This window comes from Hyla sarda, unplaced genomic scaffold (genome assembly GCF_029499605.1).
Source record: "Hyla sarda isolate aHylSar1 unplaced genomic scaffold, aHylSar1.hap1 scaffold_1827, whole genome shotgun sequence".
NCBI classification, from domain to species: domain Eukaryota; kingdom Metazoa; phylum Chordata; class Amphibia; order Anura; family Hylidae; genus Hyla; species Hyla sarda.
The window spans coordinates 1-19,103 of record NW_026608474.1 but is presented as its reverse complement, the minus strand read 5'-3'; the positions used below and the strand labels follow the sequence as shown (position 1 = coordinate 19,103).

Genomic DNA, 19,103 nt, shown 5'->3' with positions numbered 1-19,103 from the left:
CATTTGTCTTTGCCTTTGCAATACCACAGAAGCAATGCATGGTCAATGTACAGCAATGACACACCTGTGTGAACAGCCAGGAGACCCCCCCCCCCCATGTTATGTTACATAGTTACATAGTTAGTACGGTCGAAAAAAGACATATGTCCATCACGTTCAACCAGGGAATTAAGGGGTAGGGGTGTGGCGCGATATTGGGGAAGGGATGAGATTTTATATTTCTTCATAAGCATTAATCTTATTTTGTCAATTAGGAACATTCAGCACCCACCCGCTATCAAGGCAGCTGCCTATCATGTCATGCCCTACCTGCACAGGTGTGCTGGCTACTCAAATGATCCAATTAAGGAGGCCATTTAGTCAGCAGCAGCAGAAGTCCTGTGCCTGGACGCTCCAACAGGGGCCAGACACAAGCAGAAGCAGAAGCAGCAGAAGCAGCAGCAGCACCACCTTTTGTTTTTTGGCTGCAGCAGCAGCAAGGCCCACAGGGCTGGCTAGCTGGCTAGCCAGCAAGCAGGTAGCAATGAAAGTAGGAATCTTTCTTTTTAACCCTGTAAGGGGGTGGTGCACTGTACCCGAAGATACTGCCATATCGGGTCAATGCATAGGGCGACGGAAGCAAGCTTCGAAATCGGCCCCCGTTCTCAAAAATCCATTTAATATATGGTCCCCAGATAGGGGACGTATCAGATATTAAACTGATAAGAACAGATACTACACTTGATCTTAGCCAAAAGGCCGAGAAGCGATAACCGTGAAAGGGGCGGGCCCAACAAGGTCCCCTTCATGGGCACTATCACTGCTTGCTGTCAGGGAGGCTGCCAGACAATTTTCCATGCACACTCTGGGCTGGGGGGCAGTCAACCACCAGTACACACAGCAGAACCTAAACCCATACCATTATTGCTAAGCAGCAAGACAGGGGCCCATTGCACTCCCACGGGGCCTTTTTAAATGCAATCCATAACCCGGATTTGCCAGGAACCCTTCTTACTCCTCCTACTTGCATGTGACACTGGGCTTAGGATCTGCATAGGAAACACACACACAAGCACACACCTACCTTTGTTGCCTGCAGATGCCTCCTTGGCTGTCCCCAAACGGTATCAAACCAACACCCACGGGAAGCTGTAAGCATAGAGGACATGCCTGCACCCCATTGGACTTACCTGTGTGGGTTAAATCCGGGTTATTTGACAACCTATGGCGGTGATGGTTCTGCTCAGGCAGAGCAGTGCTGATGCTCCTCATAAAGCTGTCGCTGCTGTGAAGGTTCTAGGTGACATCACAAATCCCTTTGGTTACATACACAACAAAGCTGGGTTGTTGTTGTTTACACTCTGCAAGGCCTGTGGAAGTGAGTGACATCATAGCACTGTAGTTCTGAGGGTTCAAGATGGATGCAACAATCTCCTGTTGCTTCTATGAAGGCCGTAATAGACGACATCACCAAACAGCTCCATAGTCACATACACAGCAAAGGAGAGATGTTGTTTACACCTAGTGATGTCAGTGGTATTGAGTGACATCACAGCACAGTGCTAAGGCTCCTGGGCCTGGACACAGCAGCGGCTGCAATATCTCAACGGAGAATACGTTTATATCTATGTGTGTGTGTGCGCATATATATATATATATATATATATATATATATATATATATATATATATTTCTCCGCCGAAATCACTTTTAAACCCATTTCCACCTTTTTTTCCCTTCTCTTCCTCTTACTTTTTTTTCACGTTTTTTTACGTTTTTCTCCTTTTCGCCTCTTTTCTGGGCGTATTATTCTTCTTTTTCTTCTTTTTTTTCGTCTAATGCATACCCCATCAGTGCAGCAATGCTTATTCAATACCGCCAGCAGATGGAGACACTGGGGGATAATTTTCTAAGGATTTATACTGATTTTTCCTGTCTGAATTTGTCGCACAGAAAGTTGCAGGCCAAATATGTGTGACATTTCTGCGACTTTAGCTTCTAGAGCATTTTTACAACATTATACATAGGTGCTGAATACATAAAAAGCGACTGTTCAGCGACAGACAAGTCGCATCGGCTGAAAGTAGGCCAGAATGTCAGTCCATGTTGGAGCAGGTTTAGATACAGTCTAAAGCATAGATCTCAAAGTCTGTGCACAGAATTTAGCAAGGGCCTCGCACCTTCTGATGCATCAGGTAGGTGCACAATAGCATAGCCTAACCCTCTGTACTTTGGTCTATATTGATGCGGGACATAGACAGCCAGCTGATGACCAATCCATTAGTGCAATGGATGGCTGGAAGCATTTGTCTTTGCCTTTGCAATACCACAGAAGCAATGCATGGTCAATGTACAGCAATGACACACCTGTGTGAACAGCCAGGAGACCCCCCCCCCCCCCCATGTTATGTTACATAGTTACATAGTTAGTACGGTCGAAAAAAGACATATGTCCATCACGTTCAACCAGGGAATTAAGGGGTAGGGGTGTGGCGCGATATTGGGGAAGGGATGAGATTTTATATTTCTTCATAAGCATTAATCTTATTTTGTCAATTAGGAACATTCAGCACCCACCCGCTATCAAGGCAGCTGCCTATCATGTCATGCCCTACCTGCACAGGTGTGCTGGCTACTCAAATGATCCAATTAAGGAGGCCATTTAGTCAGCAGCAGCAGAAGTCCTGTGCCTGGACGCTCCAACAGGGGCCAGACACAAGCAGAAGCAGAAGCAGCAGAAGCAGCAGCAGCACCACCTTTTGTTTTTTGGCTGCAGCAGCAGCAAGGCCCACAGGGCTGGCTAGCTGGCTAGCCAGCAAGCAGGTAGCAATGAAAGTAGGAATCTTTCTTTTTAACCCTGTAAGGGGGTGGTGCACTGTACCCGAAGATACTGCCATATCGGGTCAATGCATAGGGCGACGGAAGCAAGCTTCGAAATCGGCCCCCGTTCTCAAAAATCCATTTAATATATGGTCCCCAGATAGGGGACGTATCAGATATTAAACTGATAAGAACAGATACTACACTTGATCTTAGCCAAAAGGCCGAGAAGCGATAACCGTGAAAGGGGCGGGCCCAACAAGGTCCCCTTCATGGGCACTATCACTGCTTGCTGTCAGGGAGGCTGCCAGACAATTTTCCATGCACACTCTGGGCTGGGGGGCAGTCAACCACCAGTACACACAGCAGAACCTAAACCCATACCATTATTGCTAAGCAGCAAGACAGGGGCCCATTGCACTCCCACGGGGCCTTTTTAAATGCAATCCATAACCCGGATTTGCCAGGAACCCTTCTTACTCCTCCTACTTGCATGTGACACTGGGCTTAGGATCTGCATAGGAAACACACACACAAGCACACACCTACCTTTGTTGCCTGCAGATGCCTCCTTGGCTGTCCCCAAACGGTATCAAACCAACACCCACGGGAAGCTGTAAGCATAGAGGACATGCCTGCACCCCATTGGACTTACCTGTGTGGGTTAAATCCGGGTTATTTGACAACCTATGGCGGTGATGGTTCTGCTCAGGCAGAGCAGTGCTGATGCTCCTCATAAAGCTGTCGCTGCTGTGAAGGTTCTAGGTGACATCACAAATCCCTTTGGTTACATACACAACAAAGCTGGGTTGTTGTTGTTTACACTCTGCAAGGCCTGTGGAAGTGAGTGACATCATAGCACTGTAGTTCTGAGGGTTCAAGATGGATGCAACAATCTCCTGTTGCTTCTATGAAGGCCGTAATAGACAACATCACCAAACAGCTCCATAGTCACATACACAGCAAAGGAGAGATGTTGTTTACACCTAGTGATGTCAGTGGTATTGAGTGACATCACAGCACAGTGCTAAGGCTCCTGGGCCTGGACACAGCAGCGGCTGCAATATCTCAACGGAGAATACGTTTATATCTATGTGTGTGTGTGCGCATATATATATATATATATATATATATATATATATATATATATATATATTTCTCCGCCGAAATCACTTTTAAACCCATTTCCACCTTTTTTTCCCTTCTCTTCCTCTTACTTTTTTTTCACGTTTTTTTACGTTTTTCTCCTTTTCGCCTCTTTTCTGGGCGTATTATTCTTCTTTTTCTTCTTTTTTTTCGTCTAATGCATACCCCATCAGTGCAGCAATGCTTATTCAATACCGCCAGCAGATGGAGACACTGGGGGATAATTTTCTAAGGATTTATACTGATTTTTCCTGTCTGAATTTGTCGCACAGAAAGTTGCAGGCCAAATATGTGTGACATTTCTGCGACTTTAGCTTCTAGAGCATTTTTACAACATTATACATAGGTGCTGAATACATAAAAAGCGACTGTTCAGCGACAGACAAGTCGCATCGGCTGAAAGTAGGCCAGAATGTCAGTCCATGTTGGAGCAGGTTTAGATACAGTCTAAAGCATAGATCTCAAAGTCTGTGCACAGAATTTAGCAAGGGCCTCGCACCTTCTGATGCATCAGGTAGGTGCACAATAGCATAGCCTAACCCTCTGTACTTTGGTCTATATTGATGCGGGACATAGACAGCCAGCTGATGACCAATCCATTAGTGCAATGGATGGCTGGAAGCATTTGTCTTTGCCTTTGCAATACCACAGAAGCAATGCATGGTCAATGTACAGCAATGACACACCTGTGTGAACAGCCAGGAGACCCCCCCCCCATGTTATGTTACATAGTTACATAGTTAGTACGGTCGAAAAAAGACATATGTCCATCACGTTCAACCAGGGAATTAAGGGGTAGGGGTGTGGCGCGATATTGGGGAAGGGATGAGATTTTATATTTCTTCATAAGCATTAATCTTATTTTGTCAATTAGGAACATTCAGCACCCACCCGCTATCAAGGCAGCTGCCTATCATGTCATGCCCTACCTGCACAGGTGTGCTGGCTACTCAAATGATCCAATTAAGGAGGCCATTTAGTCAGCAGCAGCAGAAGTCCTGTGCCTGGACGCTCCAACAGGGGCCAGACACAAGCAGAAGCAGAAGCAGCAGCAGCAGCACCACCTTTTGTTTTTTGGCTGCAGCAGCAGCAAGGCCCACAGGGCTGGCTAGCTGGCTAGCCAGCAAGCAGGTAGCAATGAAAGTAGGAATCTTTCTTTTTAACCCTGTAAGGGGGTGGTGCACTGTACCCGAAGATACTGCCATATCGGGTCAATGCATAGGGCGACGGAAGCAAGCTTCGAAATCGGCCCCCGTTCTCAAAAATCCATTTAATATATGGTCCCCAGATAGGGGACGTATCAGATATTAAACTGATAAGAACAGATACTACACTTGATCTTAGCCAAAAGGCCGAGAAGCGATAACCGTGAAAGGGGCGGGCCCAACAAGGTCCCCTTCATGGGCACTATCACTGCTTGCTGTCAGGGAGGCTGCCAGACAATTTTCCATGCACACTCTGGGCTGGGGGGCAGTCAACCACCAGTACACACAGCAGAACCTAAACCCATACCATTATTGCTAAGCAGCAAGACAGGGGCCCATTGCACTCCCACGGGGCCTTTTTAAATGCAATCCATAACCCGGATTTGCCAGGAACCCTTCTTACTCCTCCTACTTGCATGTGACACTGGGCTTAGGATCTGCATAGGAAACACACACACAAGCACACACCTACCTTTGTTGCCTGCAGATGCCTCCTTGGCTGTCCCCAAACGGTATCAAATCAACACCCACGGGAAGCTGTAAGCATAGAGGACATGCCTGCACCCCATTGGACTTACCTGTGTGGGTTAAATCCGGGTTATTTGACAACCTATGGCGGTGATGGTTCTGCTCAGGCAGAGCAGTGCTGATGCTCCTCATAAAGCTGTCGCTGCTGTGAAGGTTCTAGGTGACATCACAAATCCCTTTGGTTACATACACAACAAAGCTGGGTTGTTGTTGTTTACACTCTGCAAGGCCTGTGGAAGTGAGTGACATCATAGCACTGTAGTTCTGAGGGTTCAAGATGGATGCAACAATCTCCTGTTGCTTCTATGAAGGCCGTAATAGACGACATCACCAAACAGCTCCATAGTCACATACACAGCAAAGGAGAGATGTTGTTTACACCTAGTGATGTCAGTGGTATTGAGTGACATCACAGCACAGTGCTAAGGCTCCTGGGCCTGGACACAGCAGCGGCTGCAATATCTCAACGGAGAATACGTTTATATCTATGTGTGTGTGTGCGCATATATATATATATATATATATATATATATATATATATATATATATATTTCTCCGCCGAAATCACTTTTAAACCCATTTCCACCTTTTTTTCCCTTCTCTTCCTCTTACTTTTTTTTCACGTTTTTTTACGTTTTTCTCCTTTTCGCCTCTTTTCTGGGCGTATTATTCTTCTTTTTCTTCTTTTTTTTCGTCTAATGCATACCCCATCAGTGCAGCAATGCTTATTCAATACCGCCAGCAGATGGAGACACTGGGGGATAATTTTCTAAGGATTTATACTGATTTTTCCTGTCTGAATTTGTCGCACAGAAAGTTGCAGGCCAAATATGTGTGACATTTCTGCGACTTTAGCTTCTAGAGCATTTTTACAACATTATACATAGGTGCTGAATACATAAAAAGCGACTGTTCAGCGACAGACAAGTCGCATCGGCTGAAAGTAGGCCAGAATGTCAGTCCATGTTGGAGCAGGTTTAGATACAGTCTAAAGCATAGATCTCAAAGTCTGTGCACAGAATTTAGCAAGGGCCTCGCACCTTCTGATGCATCAGGTAGGTGCACAATAGCATAGCCTAACCCTCTGTACTTTGGTCTATATTGATGCGGGACATAGACAGCCAGCTGATGACCAATCCATTAGTGCAATGGATGGCTGGAAGCATTTGTCTTTGCCTTTGCAATACCACAGAAGCAATGCATGGTCAATGTACAGCAATGACACACCTGTGTGAACAGCCAGGAGACCCCCCCCCCCATGTTATGTTACATAGTTACATAGTTAGTACGGTCGAAAAAAGACATATGTCCATCACGTTCAACCAGGGAATTAAGGGGTAGGGGTGTGGCGCGATATTGGGGAAGGGATGAGATTTTATATTTCTTCATAAGCATTAATCTTATTTTGTCAATTAGGAACATTCAGCACCCACCCGCTATCAAGGCAGCTGCCTATCATGTCATGCCCTACCTGCACAGGTGTGCTGGCTACTCAAATGATCCAATTAAGGAGGCCATTTAGTCAGCAGCAGCAGAAGTCCTGTGCCTGGACGCTCCAACAGGGGCCAGACACAAGCAGAAGCAGAAGCAGCAGAAGCAGCAGCAGCACCACCTTTTGTTTTTTGGCTGCAGCAGCAGCAAGGCCCACAGGGCTGGCTAGCTGGCTAGCCAGCAAGCAGGTAGCAATGAAAGTAGGAATCTTTCTTTTTAACCCTGTAAGGGGGTGGTGCACTGTACCCGAAGATACTGCCATATCGGGTCAATGCATAGGGCGACGGAAGCAAGCTTCGAAATCGGCCCCCGTTCTCAAAAATCCATTTAATATATGGTCCCCAGATAGGGGACGTATCAGATATTAAACTGATAAGAACAGATACTACACTTGATCTTAGCCAAAAGGCCGAGAAGCGATAACCGTGAAAGGGGCGGGCCCAACAAGGTCCCCTTCATGGGCACTATCACTGCTTGCTGTCAGGGAGGCTGCCAGACAATTTTCCATGCACACTCTGGGCTGGGGGGCAGTCAACCACCAGTACACACAGCAGAACCTAAACCCATACCATTATTGCTAAGCAGCAAGACAGGGGCCCATTGCACTCCCACGGGGCCTTTTTAAATGCAATCCATAACCCGGATTTGCCAGGAACCCTTCTTACTCCTCCTACTTGCATGTGACACTGGGCTTAGGATCTGCATAGGAAACACACACACAAGCACACACCTACCTTTGTTGCCTGCAGATGCCTCCTTGGCTGTCCCCAAACGGTATCAAACCAACACCCACGGGAAGCTGTAAGCATAGAGGACATGCCTGCACCCCATTGGACTTACCTGTGTGGGTTAAATCCGGGTTATTTGACAACCTATGGCGGTGATGGTTCTGCTCAGGCAGAGCAGTGCTGATGCTCCTCATAAAGCTGTCGCTGCTGTGAAGGTTCTAGGTGACATCACAAATCCCTTTGGTTACATACACAACAAAGCTGGGTTGTTGTTGTTTACACTCTGCAAGGCCTGTGGAAGTGAGTGACATCATAGCACTGTAGTTCTGAGGGTTCAAGATGGATGCAACAATCTCCTGTTGCTTCTATGAAGGCCGTAATAGACGACATCACCAAACAGCTCCATAGTCACATACACAGCAAAGGAGAGATGTTGTTTACACCTAGTGATGTCAGTGGTATTGAGTGACATCACAGCACAGTGCTAAGGCTCCTGGGCCTGGACACAGCAGCGGCTGCAATATCTCAACGGAGAATACGTTTATATCTATGTGTGTGTGTGCGCATATATATATATATATATATATATATATATATATATATATATATTTCTCCGCCGAAATCACTTTTAAACCCATTTCCACCTTTTTTTCCCTTCTCTTCCTCTTACTTTTTTTTCACGTTTTTTTACGTTTTTCTCCTTTTCGCCTCTTTTCTGGGCGTATTATTCTTCTTTTTCTTCTTTTTTTTCGTCTAATGCATACCCCATCAGTGCAGCAATGCTTATTCAATACCGCCAGCAGATGGAGACACTGGGGGATAATTTTCTAAGGATTTATACTGATTTTTCCTGTCTGAATTTGTCGCACAGAAAGTTGCAGGCCAAATATGTGTGACATTTCTGCGACTTTAGCTTCTAGAGCATTTTTACAACATTATACATAGGTGCTGAATACATAAAAAGCGACTGTTCAGCGACAGACAAGTCGCATCGGCTGAAAGTAGGCCAGAATGTCAGTCCATGTTGGAGCAGGTTTAGATACAGTCTAAAGCATAGATCTCAAAGTCTGTGCACAGAATTTAGCAAGGGCCTCGCACCTTCTGATGCATCAGGTAGGTGCACAATAGCATAGCCTAACCCTCTGTACTTTGGTCTATATTGATGCGGGACATAGACAGCCAGCTGATGACCAATCCATTAGTGCAATGGATGGCTGGAAGCATTTGTCTTTGCCTTTGCAATACCACAGAAGCAATGCATGGTCAATGTACAGCAATGACACACCTGTGTGAACAGCCAGGAGACCCCCCCCCCCCATGTTATGTTACATAGTTACATAGTTAGTACGGTCGAAAAAAGACATATGTCCATCACGTTCAACCAGGGAATTAAGGGGTAGGGGTGTGGCGCGATATTGGGGAAGGGATGAGATTTTATATTTCTTCATAAGCATTAATCTTATTTTGTCAATTAGGAACATTCAGCACCCACCCGCTATCAAGGCAGCTGCCTATCATGTCATGCCCTACCTGCACAGGTGTGCTGGCTACTCAAATGATCCAATTAAGGAGGCCATTTAGTCAGCAGCAGCAGAAGTCCTGTGCCTGGACGCTCCAACAGGGGCCAGACACAAGCAGAAGCAGAAGCAGCAGAAGCAGCAGCAGCACCACCTTTTGTTTTTTGGCTGCAGCAGCAGCAAGGCCCACAGGGCTGGCTAGCTGGCTAGCCAGCAAGCAGGTAGCAATGAAAGTAGGAATCTTTCTTTTTAACCCTGTAAGGGGGTGGTGCACTGTACCCGAAGATACTGCCATATCGGGTCAATGCATAGGGCGACGGAAGCAAGCTTCGAAATCGGCCCCCGTTCTCAAAAATCCATTTAATATATGGTCCCCAGATAGGGGACGTATCAGATATTAAACTGATAAGAACAGATACTACACTTGATCTTAGCCAAAAGGCCGAGAAGCGATAACCGTGAAAGGGGCGGGCCCAACAAGGTCCCCTTCATGGGCACTATCACTGCTTGCTGTCAGGGAGGCTGCCAGACAATTTTCCATGCACACTCTGGGCTGGGGGGCAGTCAACCACCAGTACACACAGCAGAACCTAAACCCATACCATTATTGCTAAGCAGCAAGACAGGGGCCCATTGCACTCCCACGGGGCCTTTTTAAATGCAATCCATAACCCGGATTTGCCAGGAACCCTTCTTACTCCTCCTACTTGCATGTGACACTGGGCTTAGGATCTGCATAGGAAACACACACACAAGCACACACCTACCTTTGTTGCCTGCAGATGCCTCCTTGGCTGTCCCCAAACGGTATCAAACCAACACCCACGGGAAGCTGTAAGCATAGAGGACATGCCTGCACCCCATTGGACTTACCTGTGTGGGTTAAATCCGGGTTATTTGACAACCTATGGCGGTGATGGTTCTGCTCAGGCAGAGCAGTGCTGATGCTCCTCATAAAGCTGTCGCTGCTGTGAAGGTTCTAGGTGACATCACAAATCCCTTTGGTTACATACACAACAAAGCTGGGTTGTTGTTGTTTACACTCTGCAAGGCCTGTGGAAGTGAGTGACATCATAGCACTGTAGTTCTGAGGGTTCAAGATGGATGCAACAATCTCCTGTTGCTTCTATGAAGGCCGTAATAGACGACATCACCAAACAGCTCCATAGTCACATACACAGCAAAGGAGAGATGTTGTTTACACCTAGTGATGTCAGTGGTATTGAGTGACATCACAGCACAGTGCTAAGGCTCCTGGGCCTGGACACAGCAGCGGCTGCAATATCTCAACGGAGAATACGTTTATATCTATGTGTGTGTGTGCGCATATATATATATATATATATATATATATATATATATATATATATATTTCTCCGCCGAAATCACTTTTAAACCCATTTCCACCTTTTTTTCCCTTCTCTTCCTCTTACTTTTTTTTCACGTTTTTTTACGTTTTTCTCCTTTTCGCCTCTTTTCTGGGCGTATTATTCTTCTTTTTCTTCTTTTTTTTCGTCTAATGCATACCCCATCAGTGCAGCAATGCTTATTCAATACCGCCAGCAGATGGAGACACTGGGGGATAATTTTCTAAGGATTTATACTGATTTTTCCTGTCTGAATTTGTCGCACAGAAAGTTGCAGGCCAAATATGTGTGACATTTCTGCGACTTTAGCTTCTAGAGCATTTTTACAACATTATACATAGGTGCTGAATACATAAAAAGCGACTGTTCAGCGACAGACAAGTCGCATCGGCTGAAAGTAGGCCAGAATGTCAGTCCATGTTGGAGCAGGTTTAGATACAGTCTAAAGCATAGATCTCAAAGTCTGTGCACAGAATTTAGCAAGGGCCTCGCACCTTCTGATGCATCAGGTAGGTGCACAATAGCATAGCCTAACCCTCTGTACTTTGGTCTATATTGATGCGGGACATAGACAGCCAGCTGATGACCAATCCATTAGTGCAATGGATGGCTGGAAGCATTTGTCTTTGCCTTTGCAATACCACAGAAGCAATGCATGGTCAATGTACAGCAATGACACACCTGTGTGAACAGCCAGGAGACCCCCCCCCCCCATGTTATGTTACATAGTTACATAGTTAGTACGGTCGAAAAAAGACATATGTCCATCACGTTCAACCAGGGAATTAAGGGGTAGGGGTGTGGCGCGATATTGGGGAAGGGATGAGATTTTATATTTCTTCATAAGCATTAATCTTATTTTGTCAATTAGGAACATTCAGCACCCACCCGCTATCAAGGCAGCTGCCTATCATGTCATGCCCTACCTGCACAGGTGTGCTGGCTACTCAAATGATCCAATTAAGGAGGCCATTTAGTCAGCAGCAGCAGAAGTCCTGTGCCTGGACGCTCCAACAGGGGCCAGACACAAGCAGAAGCAGAAGCAGCAGAAGCAGCAGCAGCACCACCTTTTGTTTTTTGGCTGCAGCAGCAGCAAGGCCCACAGGGCTGGCTAGCTGGCTAGCCAGCAAGCAGGTAGCAATGAAAGTAGGAATCTTTCTTTTTAACCCTGTAAGGGGGTGGTGCACTGTACCCGAAGATACTGCCATATCGGGTCAATGCATAGGGCGACGGAAGCAAGCTTCGAAATCGGCCCCCGTTCTCAAAAATCCATTTAATATATGGTCCCCAGATAGGGGACGTATCAGATATTAAACTGATAAGAACAGATACTACACTTGATCTTAGCCAAAAGGCCGAGAAGCGATAACCGTGAAAGGGGCGGGCCCAACAAGGTCCCCTTCATGGGCACTATCACTGCTTGCTGTCAGGGAGGCTGCCAGACAATTTTCCATGCACACTCTGGGCTGGGGGGCAGTCAACCACCAGTACACACAGCAGAACCTAAACCCATACCATTATTGCTAAGCAGCAAGACAGGGGCCCATTGCACTCCCACGGGGCCTTTTTAAATGCAATCCATAACCCGGATTTGCCAGGAACCCTTCTTACTCCTCCTACTTGCATGTGACACTGGGCTTAGGATCTGCATAGGAAACACACACACAAGCACACACCTACCTTTGTTGCCTGCAGATGCCTCCTTGGCTGTCCCCAAACGGTATCAAACCAACACCCACGGGAAGCTGTAAGCATAGAGGACATGCCTGCACCCCATTGGACTTACCTGTGTGGGTTAAATCCGGGTTATTTGACAACCTATGGCGGTGATGGTTCTGCTCAGGCAGAGCAGTGCTGATGCTCCTCATAAAGCTGTCGCTGCTGTGAAGGTTCTAGGTGACATCACAAATCCCTTTGGTTACATACACAACAAAGCTGGGTTGTTGTTGTTTACACTCTGCAAGGCCTGTGGAAGTGAGTGACATCATAGCACTGTAGTTCTGAGGGTTCAAGATGGATGCAACAATCTCCTGTTGCTTCTATGAAGGCCGTAATAGACGACATCACCAAACAGCTCCATAGTCACATACACAGCAAAGGAGAGATGTTGTTTACACCTAGTGATGTCAGTGGTATTGAGTGACATCACAGCACAGTGCTAAGGCTCCTGGGCCTGGACACAGCAGCGGCTGCAATATCTCAACGGAGAATACGTTTATATCTATGTGTGTGTGTGCGCATATATATATATATATATATATATATATATATATATATATATATTTCTCCGCCGAAATCACTTTTAAACCCATTTCCACCTTTTTTTCCCTTCTCTTCCTCTTACTTTTTTTTCACGTTTTTTTACGTTTTTCTCCTTTTCGCCTCTTTTCTGGGCGTATTATTCTTCTTTTTCTTCTTTTTTTTCGTCTAATGCATACCCCATCAGTGCAGCAATGCTTATTCAATACCGCCAGCAGATGGAGACACTGGGGGATAATTTTCTAAGGATTTATACTGATTTTTCCTGTCTGAATTTGTCGCACAGAAAGTTGCAGGCCAAATATGTGTGACATTTCTGCGACTTTAGCTTCTAGAGCATTTTTACAACATTATACATAGGTGCTGAATACATAAAAAGCGACTGTTCAGCGACAGACAAGTCGCATCGGCTGAAAGTAGGCCAGAATGTCAGTCCATGTTGGAGCAGGTTTAGATACAGTCTAAAGCATAGATCTCAAAGTCTGTGCACAGAATTTAGCAAGGGCCTCGCACCTTCTGATGCATCAGGTAGGTGCACAATAGCATAGCCTAACCCTCTGTACTTTGGTCTATATTGATGCGGGACATAGACAGCCAGCTGATGACCAATCCATTAGTGCAATGGATGGCTGGAAGCATTTGTCTTTGCCTTTGCAATACCACAGAAGCAATGCATGGTCAATGTACAGCAATGACACACCTGTGTGAACAGCCAGGAGACCCCCCCCCCCATGTTATGTTACATAGTTACATAGTTAGTACGGTCGAAAAAAGACATATGTCCATCACGTTCAACCAGGGAATTAAGGGGTAGGGGTGTGGCGCGATATTGGGGAAGGGATGAGATTTTATATTTCTTCATAAGCATTAATCTTATTTTGTCAATTAGGAACATTCAGCACCCACCCGCTATCAAGGCAGCTGCCTATCATGTCATGCCCTACCTGCACAGGTGTGCTGGCTACTCAAATGATCCAATTAAGGAGGCCATTTAGTCAGCAGCAGCAGAAGTCCTGTGCCTGGACGCTCCAACAGGGGCCAGACACAAGCAGAAGCAGAAGCAGCAGAAGCAGCAGCAGCACCACCTTTTGTTTTTTGGCTGCAGCAGCAGCAAGGCCCACAGGGCTGGCTAGCTGGCTAGCCAGCAAGCAGGTAGCAATGAAAGTAGGAATCTTTCTTTTTAACCCTGTAAGGGGGTGGTGCACTGTACCCGAAGATACTGCCATATCGGGTCAATGCATAGGGCGACGGAAGCAAGCTTCGAAATCGGCCCCCGTTCTCAAAAATCCATTTAATATATGGTCCCCAGATAGGGGACGTATCAGATATTAAACTGATAAGAACAGATACTACACTTGATCTTAGCCAAAAGGCCGAGAAGCGATAACCGTGAAAGGGGCGGGCCCAACAAGGTCCCCTTCATGGGCACTATCACTGCTTGCTGTCAGGGAGGCTGCCAGACAATTTTCCATGCACACTCTGGGCTGGGGGGCAGTCAACCACCAGTACACACAGCAGAACCTAAACCCATACCATTATTGCTAAGCAGCAAGACAGGGGCCCATTGCACTCCCACGGGGCCTTTTTAAATGCAATCCATAACCCGGATTTGCCAGGAACCCTTCTTACTCCTCCTACTTGCATGTGACACTGGGCTTAGGATCTGCATAGGAAACACACACACAAGCACACACCTACCTTTGTTGCCTGCAGATGCCTCCTTGGCTGTCCCCAAACGGTATCAAACCAACACCCACGGGAAGCTGTAAGCATAGAGGACATGCCTGCACCCCATTGGACTTACCTGTGTGGGTTAAATCCGGGTTATTTGACAACCTATGGCGGTGATGGTTCTGCTCAGGCAGAGCAGTGCTGATGCTCCTCATAAAGCTGTCGCTGCTGTGAAGGTTCTAGGTGACATCACAAATCCCTTTGGTTACATACACAACAAAGCTGGGTTGTTGTTGTTTACACTCTGCAAGGCCTGTGGAAGTGAGTGACATCATAGCACTGTAGTTCTGAGGGTTCAAGATGGATGCAACAATCTCCTGTTGCTTCTATGAAGGCCGTAATAGACGACATCACCAAACAGCTCCATAGTCACATACACAGCAAAGGAGAGATGTTGTTTACACCTAGTGATGTCAGTGGTATTGAGTGACATCACAGCACAGTGCTAAGGCTCCTGGGCCTGGACACAGCAGCGGCTGCAATATCTCAACGGAGAATACGTTTATATCTATGTGTGTGTGTGCGCATATATATATATATATATATATATATATATATATATATATATATATTTCTCCGCCGAAATCACTTTTAAACCCATTTCCACCTTTTTTTCCCTTCTCTTCCTCTTACTTTTTTTTCACGTTTTTTTACGTTTTTCTCCTTTTCGCCTCTTTTCTGGGCGTATTATTCTTCTTTTTCTTCTTTTTTTTTCGTCTAATGCATACCCCATCAGTGCAGCAATGCTTATTCAATACCGCCAGCAGATGGAGACACTGGGGGATAATTTTCTAAGGATTTATACTGATTTTTCCTGTCTGAATTTGTCGCACAGAAAGTTGCAGGCCAAATATGTGTGACATTTCTGCGACTTTAGCTTCTAGAGCATTTTTACAACATTATACATAGGTGCTGAATACATAAAAAGCGACTGTTCAGCGACAGACAAGTCGCATCGGCTGAAAGTAGGCCAGAATGTCAGTCCATGTTGGAGCAGGTTTAGATACAGTCTAAAGCATAGATCTCAAAGTCTGTGCACAGAATTTAGCAAGGGCCTCGCACCTTCTGATGCATCAGGTAGGTGCACAATAGCATAGCCTAACCCTCTGTACTTTGGTCTATATTGATGCGGGACATAGACAGCCAGCTGATGACCAATCCATTAGTGCAATGGATGGCTGGAAGCATTTGTCTTTGCCTTTGCAATACCACAGAAGCAATGCATGGTCAATGTACAGCAATGACACACCTGTGTGAACAGCCAGGAGACCCCCCCCCCCCCATGTTATGTTACATAGTTACATAGTTAGTACGGTCGAAAAAAGACATATGTCCATCACGTTCAACCAGGGAATTAAGGGGTAGGGGTGTGGCGCGATATTGGGGAAGGGATGAGATTTTATATTTCTTCATAAGCATTAATCTTATTTTGTCAATTAGGAACATTCAGCACCCACCCGCTATCAAGGCAGCTGCCTATCATGTCATGCCCTACCTGCACAGGTGTGCTGGCTACTCAAATGATCCAATTAAGGAGGCCATTTAGTCAGCAGCAGCAGAAGTCCTGTGCCTGGACGCTCCAACAGGGGCCAGACACAAGCAGAAGCAGAAGCAGCAGAAGCAGCAGCAGCACCACCTTTTGTTTTTTGGCTGCAGCAGCAGCAAGGCCCACAGGGCTGGCTAGCTGGCTAGCCAGCAAGCAGGTAGCAATGAAAGTAGGAATCTTTCTTTTTAACCCTGTAAGGGGGTGGTGCACTGTACCCGAAGATACTGCCATATCGGGTCAATGCATAGGGCGACGGAAGCAAGCTTCGAAATCGGCCCCCGTTCTCAAAAATCCATTTAATATATGGTCCCCAGATAGGGGACGTATCAGATATTAAACTGATAAGAACAGATACTACACTTGATCTTAGCCAAAAGGCCGAGAAGCGATAACCGTGAAAGGGGCGGGCCCAACAAGGTCCCCTTCATGGGCACTATCACTGCTTGCTGTCAGGGAGGCTGCCAGACAATTTTCCATGCACACTCTGGGCTGGGGGGCAGTCAACCACCAGTACACACAGCAGAACCTAAACCCATACCATTATTGCTAAGCAGCAAGACAGGGGCCCATTGCACTCCCACGGGGCCTTTTTAAATGCAATCCATAACCCGGATTTGCCAGGAACCCTTCTTACTCCTCCTACTTGCATGTGACACTGGGCTTAGGATCTGCATAGGAAACACACACACAAGCACACACCTACCTTTGTTGCCTGCAGATGCCTCCTTGGCTGTCCCCAAACGGTATCAAACCAACACCCACGGGAAGCTGTAAGCATAGAGGACATGCCTGCACCCCATTGGACTTACCTGTGTGGGTTAAATCCGGGTTATTTGACAACCTATGGCGGTGATGGTTCTGCTCAGGCAGAGCAGTGCTGATGCTCCTCATAAAGCTGTCGCTGCTGTGAAGGTTCTAGGTGACATCACAAATCCCTTTGGTTACATACACAACAAAGCTGGGTTGTTGTTGTTTACACTCTGCAAGGCCTGTGGAAGTGAGTGACATCATAGCACTGTAGTTCTGAGGGTTCAAGATGGATGCAACAATCTCCTGTTGCTTCTATGAAGGCCGTAATAGACGACATCACCAAACAGCTCCATAGTCACATACACAGCAAAGGAGAGATGTTGTTTACACCTAGTGATGTCAGTGGTATTGAGTGACATCACAGCACAGTGCTAAGGCTCCTGGGCCTGGACACAGCAGCGGCTGCAATATCTCAACGGAGAATACGTTTATATCTATGTGTGTGTGTGCGCATATATATATATATATATATATATATATATATATATATATATATATATATTTCTCCGCCGAAATCACTTTTAAACCCATTTCCACCTTTTTTTCCCTTCTCTTCCTCTTACTTTTTTTTCACGTTTTTTTACGTTTTTCTCCTTTTCGCCTCTTTTCTGGGCGTATTATTCTTCTTTTTCTTCTTTTTTTTCGTCTAATGCATACCCCATCAGTGCAGCAATGCTTATTCAATACCGCCAGCAGATGGAGACACTGGGGGATAATTTTCTAAGGATTTATACTGATTTTTCCTGTCTGAATTTGTCGCACAGAAAGTTGCAGGCCAAATATGTGTGACATTTCTGCGACTTTAGCTTCTAGAGCATTTTTACAACATTATACATAGGTGCTGAATACATAAAAAGCGACTGTTCAGCGACAGACAAGTCGCATCGGCTGAAAGTAGGCCAGAATGTCAGTCCATGTTGGAGCAGGTTTAGATACAGTCTAAAGCATAGATCTCAAAGTCTGTGCACAGAATTTAGCAAGGGCCTCGCACCTTCTGATGCATCAGGTAGGTGCACAATAGCATAGCCTAACCCTCTGTACTTTGGTCTATATTGATGCGGGACATAGACAGCCAGCTGATGACCAATCCATTAGTGCAATGGATGGCTGGAAGCATTTGTCTTTGCCTTTGCAATACCACAGAAGCAATGCATGGTCAATGTACAGCAATGACACACCTGTGTGAACAGCCAGGAGACCCCCCCCCCCATGTTATGTTACATAGTTACATAGTTAGTACGGTCGAAAAAAGACATATGTCCATCACGTTCAACCAGGGAATTAAGGGGTAGGGGTGTGGCGCGATATTGGGGAAGGGATGAGATTTTATATTTCTTCATAAGCATTAATCTTATTTTGTCAATTAGGAACATTCAGCACCCACCCGCTATCAAGGCAGCTGCCTATCATGTCATGCCCTACCTGCACAGGTGTGCTGGCTACTCAAATGATCCAATTAAGGAGGCCATTTAGTCAGCAGCAGCAGAAGTCCTGTGCCTGGACGCTCCAACAGGGGCCAGACACAAGCAGAAGCAGAAGCAGCAGAAGCAGCAGCAGCACCACCTTTTGTTTTTTGGCTGCAGCAGCAGCAAGGCCCACAGGGCTGGCTAGCTGGCTAGCCAGCAAGCAGGTAGCAATGAAAGTAGGAATCTTTCTTTTTAACCCTGTAAGGGGGTGGTGCACTGTACCCGAAGATACTGCCATATCGGGTCAATGCATAGGGCGACGGAAGCAAGCTTCGAAATCGGCCCCCGTTCTCAAAAATCCATTTAATATATGGTCCCCAGATAGGGGACGTATCAGATATTAAACTGATAAGAACAGATACTACACTTGATCTTAGCCAAAAGGCCGAGAAGCGATAACCGTGAAAGGGGCGGGCCCAACAAGGTCCCCTTCATGGGCACTATCACTGCTTGCTGTCAGGGAGGCTGCCAGACAATTTTCCATGCACACTCTGGGCTGGGGGGCAGTCA

General features: G+C 46.2%; 9 non-coding genes across 9 annotated transcripts; all 9 read right to left on the bottom strand.

The window, feature by feature from the left end:
* Nucleotides 1-559: 559 nt before the first annotated feature.
* Nucleotides 560-750, bottom strand: LOC130314477 (U2 spliceosomal RNA). The gene has a single exon (XR_008862155.1). It is a non-coding gene; the product is annotated as a U2 spliceosomal RNA (small nuclear RNA).
* Nucleotides 751-2,844: 2,094 nt separating this feature from the next.
* Nucleotides 2,845-3,035, bottom strand: LOC130314476 (U2 spliceosomal RNA). Its single transcript, XR_008862154.1, has one exon. It is a non-coding gene; the product is annotated as a U2 spliceosomal RNA (small nuclear RNA).
* A 2,083-nt stretch (nucleotides 3,036-5,118) lies between these two features.
* Nucleotides 5,119-5,309, bottom strand: LOC130314475 (U2 spliceosomal RNA). Its single transcript, XR_008862153.1, has one exon. It is a non-coding gene; the product is annotated as a U2 spliceosomal RNA (small nuclear RNA).
* A 2,090-nt stretch (nucleotides 5,310-7,399) lies between these two features.
* LOC130314473 (U2 spliceosomal RNA) lies at nucleotides 7,400-7,590 on the bottom strand. The gene has a single exon (XR_008862152.1). It is a non-coding gene; the product is annotated as a U2 spliceosomal RNA (small nuclear RNA).
* Nucleotides 7,591-9,677: 2,087 nt separating this feature from the next.
* On the bottom strand, nucleotides 9,678-9,868 carry LOC130314472 (U2 spliceosomal RNA). The gene has a single exon (XR_008862151.1). It is a non-coding gene; the product is annotated as a U2 spliceosomal RNA (small nuclear RNA).
* Nucleotides 9,869-11,957: 2,089 nt separating this feature from the next.
* LOC130314504 (U2 spliceosomal RNA) lies at nucleotides 11,958-12,148 on the bottom strand. The gene has a single exon (XR_008862177.1). It is a non-coding gene; the product is annotated as a U2 spliceosomal RNA (small nuclear RNA).
* Nucleotides 12,149-14,234: 2,086 nt separating this feature from the next.
* On the bottom strand, nucleotides 14,235-14,425 carry LOC130314503 (U2 spliceosomal RNA). Its single transcript, XR_008862176.1, has one exon. It is a non-coding gene; the product is annotated as a U2 spliceosomal RNA (small nuclear RNA).
* A 2,091-nt stretch (nucleotides 14,426-16,516) lies between these two features.
* On the bottom strand, nucleotides 16,517-16,707 carry LOC130314495 (U2 spliceosomal RNA). Its single transcript, XR_008862172.1, has one exon. It is a non-coding gene; the product is annotated as a U2 spliceosomal RNA (small nuclear RNA).
* A 2,092-nt stretch (nucleotides 16,708-18,799) lies between these two features.
* Nucleotides 18,800-18,990, bottom strand: LOC130314483 (U2 spliceosomal RNA). The gene has a single exon (XR_008862161.1). It is a non-coding gene; the product is annotated as a U2 spliceosomal RNA (small nuclear RNA).
* Between the last annotated feature and the right edge of the window lie 113 nt (nucleotides 18,991-19,103).